The sequence below is a fragment of the Octopus bimaculoides genome, chromosome 1 (genome assembly GCF_001194135.2).
Source record: "Octopus bimaculoides isolate UCB-OBI-ISO-001 chromosome 1, ASM119413v2, whole genome shotgun sequence".
Classification (NCBI taxonomy): Eukaryota; Metazoa; Mollusca; class Cephalopoda; order Octopoda; family Octopodidae; genus Octopus; species Octopus bimaculoides.
The window spans coordinates 10663485-10670073 of NC_068981.1; the positions used below are offsets into that span (position 1 = coordinate 10663485).

The 6589-nt window shown below is 34.8% G+C and overlaps 1 protein-coding gene across 6 annotated transcripts in view; it reads right to left on the reverse strand.

The window, feature by feature from the left end:
• Positions 1-4653, reverse strand: part of LOC106878190 (kelch domain-containing protein 8A) — a 21976-nt gene extending 17323 nt beyond the window's left edge. The window contains exon 1 of one of the 6 annotated variants that reach the window (XM_014927331.2): positions 4557-4653. The gene's annotated coding sequence lies outside the window, so the exon portion shown is untranslated. The remainder of the gene's footprint in view (positions 1-4556) is intronic. The other 5 variants (XM_014927334.2, XM_014927333.2, XM_014927335.2 and 2 more) reach the window with 5 other exon arrangements.
• Positions 4654-6589: the final 1936 nt, after the last annotated feature.

The window sequence follows — 6589 nt, forward strand, 5'->3', positions numbered from 1 at the left end:
GGTGGAGGTAATAAGAAGAAGAGCCTCGTTTGAGTTGCTAAAATAGCAGCCAAATCTCCTTCAAATCAAGTTTAAACATCATACAAAAATAATAAACAAAAATACTGAGTAAAACATTAAAAATAATTAAATCTACAAGATATAACAAAGATTTATGCATCGTATATATTCAAAAGAAAACTAAAAAAAAAATTTTTTTAATTAAATTCACAAAGACACTTTCCATAGTTAACAAAACTATTTTGATTTAAGCAGCAACACATTTTGGAGATTAAGGATTAGAATGGAGTCTTCTCAAACAAAAAAAACAAAAAAAAAAAAAACATTTTAGGGACAATAATTTCAGAAGATGCCAGCCCCTAGAATACTAGATCTGTGAGAAGTAGTGATCTTTATCATTGTTTAATGTTCATTTTCCATGCTGGTATGGGTTGGTTGGTTTGACAAGAGGCGGTGAGTCAGAGAACGGCTCAAAGCCCCAATGTCTTCTTTGGCATGGTCTCTACAGCCCTTCTTCATTCCAACCACTTTGCAAAATATACAGAGTGCTGTTCATGTGATACCAACATCTATGAAGAGGTCACCAAGTAACTTTCAAGACAAGACTGCCTCAACTGAGAGGGATATGGTGTTGAGGGAGATGGTTTTGTGCCAGGTGATGAGAGGTTGAAGTAGCACCGAAACGACCATTAAGTAAAATAAGAACATGTTTAGGGCATCATGGGAAAGAGGGAGCACCACAGAAATGGTAAATGGTTTACAGCACAAACGAAATCACTTTAAACTTGCTAAAATAATATTCAGGATGCTTTATCTCTAATAAGTATAGAAGCAGATGTGGAAAGATTCATTTTGAAGATCTGACTGAAGACTTTGCAATTACAAAAAAACGGGAGAAAACTTTTCTAATATTTATAAAGTGAAAGTAAACAAAAATTAACCTTATTTTCCATCTTACTGCTAGTTTTATTTCATTTTGAAGAATGAAAATTTATTTTATGGTTTATCATTGTTTATATTTTGAACTACGAATATGAGTGGCCTGAAAATCTTTTAAATGCTTAGGGCCTTTGTAAAACATTAAATTGTATGATAAAGGGCAAGCACAAATGTCTTACTGCAGATACATGGCTACCCCAGATAGAAAAGAAAGAGGATGATGGCAAACATATGTCAGGGCCTACCCTTAAGTTAAGCCTTGTGAGTGGATTTGGTAGACGGAAACTGAAAGAAGCCCGTCATATATATATGTATGTGTTGTTGTGTGTCTGTGTTTGTCCCCCTAACATTGCTTGACAACCAATGCTGGTGTGCTTATGTCCCCGTCACCTAGCGGTTCGGCAAAAGTGACCGATAGAATAAGTTCTAAGCTTACAAAGAATAAGTCCTGGGGTCGATTTGCTTGACCAAAGGCGGTGCTCCAGCATGGCCACAGTCAAATGACTGAAACAAGTAAAAGAGAGACCAGTGATTCTCAGTCAGGATCCACATGGCCCTTAAAGGTCCATATAAGAATTGTTGTTAAAATTTATCTGCAATAAATTGGTTATACTTCGACAATACACAAAATATTTTAACAATTTTTTAATACAATTCTTAATAATACTTAATTATAAAAACATGATTTTTTAAAAACATCAAATAGCTTGGAGAGTTCATCCAGGTAAAATAAGAACCAAGGGTCCATGAGTAAAAAACGATTAAGAAACACTGGTATAAACCCTAATCTTCCAAACACTAATAATTCATGGCAGGCAAAACACTCAATAACTCCAGAACTATTAAAAAGATTGCTTCTGATTTTAGTGCCGATGGACTGGCTCCTGTGCAGGTGGCACGTAAAATACACCATTTCGAGCGTGGCCGTCGCCAGTACCGCCTGACTGGCCCTCGTGCGGGTGGCACGTAAAAGCACCCACTTACACTCTCGGAGTGGTTGGCGTTAGGAAGGGCATCCAACTGTAGAAACCCTGCCAAATCAGATTGGAGCCTGGTGTCGCCCCCTGGTCCACCAGTCCTCAGTCAAATCGTCCAACCCATGCTAGCATGGAAAGCGGATGTTAAACGACGATGATGATAGGTAGAGCAAGACCCAAACTAAAAGAAAGAAAAATTTCTAGTAATAAAACTTCACCAAGAGCAGACTAGTATGAGCTTTATGACTAAGTTTCGATAAGGACGATCGTAATTGAAATTTTAGAAGTAGCTTATCAGTGTTTTAACAAGACCGTGAGTCAAAACACTCCATTTGATAAGAAGCAGGGAGAGATGGAAGACAACGCCGATAATAATGATATTAAACAAGAGAAGTAACAAAATGGTGAAGAAAATGAAAGAGAGTAGAGTCGAGTTAATTGGGGATTTGTTAGTGTAATAAGGTCAGTCTTCAGAGAAAACAGCACCAAGCAACTTAGTATTAACTAGAGTTAATAGTTAATAGTTAATAGTTTGTTGAATATGTGAGATAGTATTCACTTGGGAAATTGTTGACAAGAAATAATCAAAAGACGCGTCTTCCTGCGGACAATATAGAGAACCAAGAGGATTTGTTCTGAATGTGTTTAAATAAAACTTCTTGCATGGCGATCTGAAGTTTGTGTCTTAAATAATATGCGTTTTTCACTTTCATTTGTGGCAATGCCATACGGTTACCCAAAAGCACCATAAATCAGTAAAGTAGTTCTGAAACTGTTCTTTCTTTGTGATGGTGCTGCACAAATTCAAAATGTTAGGAATCCTCTAAATTTTATTTAACCTGTTAATTTGCCAGATTGTAAAAATTTACCAATTTGCCTTACCTCCATTTCAAATCTTCAGAGTCTCCTACCCTGCCCTAGAGGCCTGGTCACTTCTATGAGAAGGGGTACCCTAAATTATTTAATAAGTACTACTCAATGATGATAACCCAACGAATACCTAATGAGGAATGTAAGTAACTGATTTCATGAGATACGTCTGTAGCAGACGGTGTAAGGATCACCAAAATTCAAATAAAAATTTACATATCGGTGGATTGGATCCAAATAACTGGGGATCGGATACTATTACTCTCGCTGAAAAGAAATATTGTTATCGCTAATATGCTTGAGTTGGTTGGTTAGATGGACTTCGGGTATTTGGTGGGGATAATGCGACGAGACTCTGAAGGTATGTCAGATTGTCGAGTTATACCTCATCTACCCATTGTCAATTAACGATTGACCTATCGTTTGTTTGGATAACTGGCTGTCTTAGGTGGGATTAAAGTCACGCTTAATTGTTTTGGTTACGATAGAGAAAATTTTGTAGACACTGGAAAATTTGCTTGACCGCGCACAGGGAGCCGAATAAAAAAAAACAGTTGAAATGAAGAAATGGGACATTACAAAGTCCAATTCTTAGTTACTTGAGTTTAAAAGAATATGGCTAAACGACATATTTATACTAGAAGATGGAAAGGGTTTCAATAACATTTACCTATTTTATTAGTGATAGGAGAAAAAAAAAAGGTAAAGCTATAATGCAATAAATTAGTAATTGGAGGTTAAAATTGCTTTTCGTTGCTAATACTATATTGGCAGCATTCGTATATTTATTTTCATTTTTAGGAATATAAGCCGTACGCAAGTAAAGTGAAAATGAAGAAGAAAAAACCGGGACAATTAGAAAGGATATACATGTATTTGTTCTTATTTAGAACGTTAAACATCAAGATCACCGACAACAATAGTAATAATAACAGATCGAAGAATGTGTATAATAAGTTTGTTGTGAAAATTTTGTTGGCATGGGTACAACGAGGATAATGAACAACAGAAGTAAATTAAAGAATGTTGACAAAGATAACTAGATTAGTGGGACGTTGGGGGTAGGGACGAAATAAGGAACACTGGAGGGGAAGATTAATTAATACTGAAACTTGGAGAGGAAAAAAAAATTACTCTGAAAGAATGTAGCTGAAATAATTACAGAAGTGAGAGTATATAAAATAGCATATATATGTGCGTGTGTGCAATAGATAAACAAATCTTTCATAGATTAAGAGGTAAAAGAAAACATATATATATATATATATATATATATATATTAATATATAGTATTAGGGAAAAGATATTTTATACTGTGAAGCTTAATTTAATTTTAATCTTTAATAAATTGATTTTAATTGAGTTTTTACCTGTAATTTTGTATTTTATCCCTAATATTATAATATATATATATATATATAAAAACATTTCAATAAACTACTATGATTTCTAAAGTTAGTTATTTTCTATTTTTTCTGTAAAACTACATTTTCCATTTTTTTTTTTTTTTTAATTCAGTGTAAATAAAATGCCAAACCGCTTCTTTCAAAAATCGCAACTCCGCCCTTTCAATATTAAAAATCAATTATAAACACTGCCTTAATATAATAAAAAAAATCACTCCACAAACATACACACCCTATGGCCAGATTAAACACTCAAACAGAATACTTTGTATTATAGCTGATTTCATATCTTAACTATTATTCAAATTATGTAACAAATTCAAATATAAATGAAAGGGAGGGAAAAAAAAGATAAATTAACTACTTTTTACCAAGAATCCGGTTCAGCAAGCCGGTTGTTGAGGACATAACAAATCATAATACTTATCCAGAGAAACAACGATTGATACATACTTCAGAGTTTCTACCAGTATTTCACACCAACACCGAAACGAACCAACTTTTTATTCGCGTATTTTTGTTTTATATTAACGTTTCATATATTTGGCTTCTACAGCCTGTAATATACTTTTCTGTAATTTGATCTGTGTATTACTGTCTGAATTCAAAATCTGAAGGAATTTTCTTTATTTTTTTTCATCCTTCTAAGCTCCATGAAATAAGCAATAGGACTGCGGTTTCGTTCCCACTGCGTGTCATTCTTCTTCAAGTATCTTCTATCATAGCTTCAAGTAGACTAACACTTTGTGAATGAAATTCAGTTATCAAAAATGATGTGGAAGCATGTTGGAAAGACTGCTGCTGTTCGTAATGATAAAATTAACCCGTTGCCTAAGTTAACACCACCACCTTGTCTTTAGAGAGGTCCACTTTACAGTAAGCTTTCGGATTAGGATTCCAGTTGGGGGATAACTGTTTCCTTCTTCTCAGATACCTCAGATACTTCTTCTCAGAAATCTCAACGCGGTCACTAGATGTTAAAAGTTGCAGCCAAATTTCCCGCCAAAATTACATCTCTGAGACACAGTGGCATAGTGTGGGGTACGCGGACCTCACAGGGTGATTTCTTGTTCAAATATATGTTGAAGCTATGTTACATTTAGGGAAGAATTGGCCAATATGGCTACCGCTCAGAGTAGCCAAAACCCACGCTACGGCACTGCCCAGATAACCAGAAAGACAGGATGGTCATATCTCGAAGTTCTTTTTAGTTGTTAGTCTTCTCAATAGGAGGTAGCCTAGACTGAATAATACAACATGTATGGTGTGTACAATAAATAGAATAAACATTGGCTTTGTATTGAATAAAAAATATTACAACTTAGACGGCGAGCTGGCAGAACCGTTAGCAAGTGGGCAAAATGCTTAGCAGCATTTCACTCAACTTTATGCTCTGAGTTCAAATTCTGCCGATAGCGACTTTGCTTTTTATTCTTTCGGAGTCGTTAAATTAAGTACCAACCAAGTGCTAGGGCCAACGTAATCGATTAACTCCTATCCGCCCAAACCCCTGGCCTTGATGGTCTAGAAACAATCTTAGACGAAGAAACTTTATTGTACCAAATAAACTGTACAGATCTTAATGAAATGTGGAGAGGGATTGCCATACAAAATAAATGCTTTGCGGCATTCGTTAACATCTTTTTAGTGTCTTTATTCGAATTTTACCGTGGTTGAGTTTGATCTTTATCCTTCCAAAATCGATAAAATAAATACCTCTGAAGTACTGCGGTCAGTATAATCGTTTATACTTATCCCTAAAATGTTTGGCTTTGTTCCCATCTTTAAAATTCATTATTAATTCAACAGGAGCGTTAAACTGATCACGGCAATAATTTATTGAATTCATTGTTCAATCTAACACAACAGGCAAGAAAAATACATTTAAAGATTTATTCTTGTGCGGGTTAACATGCAGTCATCGCTGTAAATAAAGTGAAAGTAAATGGTCCTTGAAAAATGAATGTATATTGCAATAGAAGTCGGAAGTAACATCCTGTAACTTCATGTAATCCGTACATATATCTCTATATCTAAAAATAAGAATGTGTGTCTGTCTGTGTGTGTGTGTGTGTGTGTGTGTGAATCCCTAAAACTCGAGAACTACGCAACCAATTTCATTCAAATTTTACAGATGCCTTACTTAGAGTCCCAATTGTGTTTTAGTCAAAAGAATTTTTTAACTTCTTGCAGTGTTCGAGCCCACGGCAACATAATATCTCCTCCACTATTTAAGTATTACGTGTCAAAAGTGAAACAAAAACACTCATGTCAAATACTTTCACTTTAAAAATGAAACTATTCCACTAACTGAAACAATCACATTTCGATACTGTAATGACAGATACTTTCAGAGAGAGAGAGAGAGAGAGAGATGTATATGTATACATATAGATG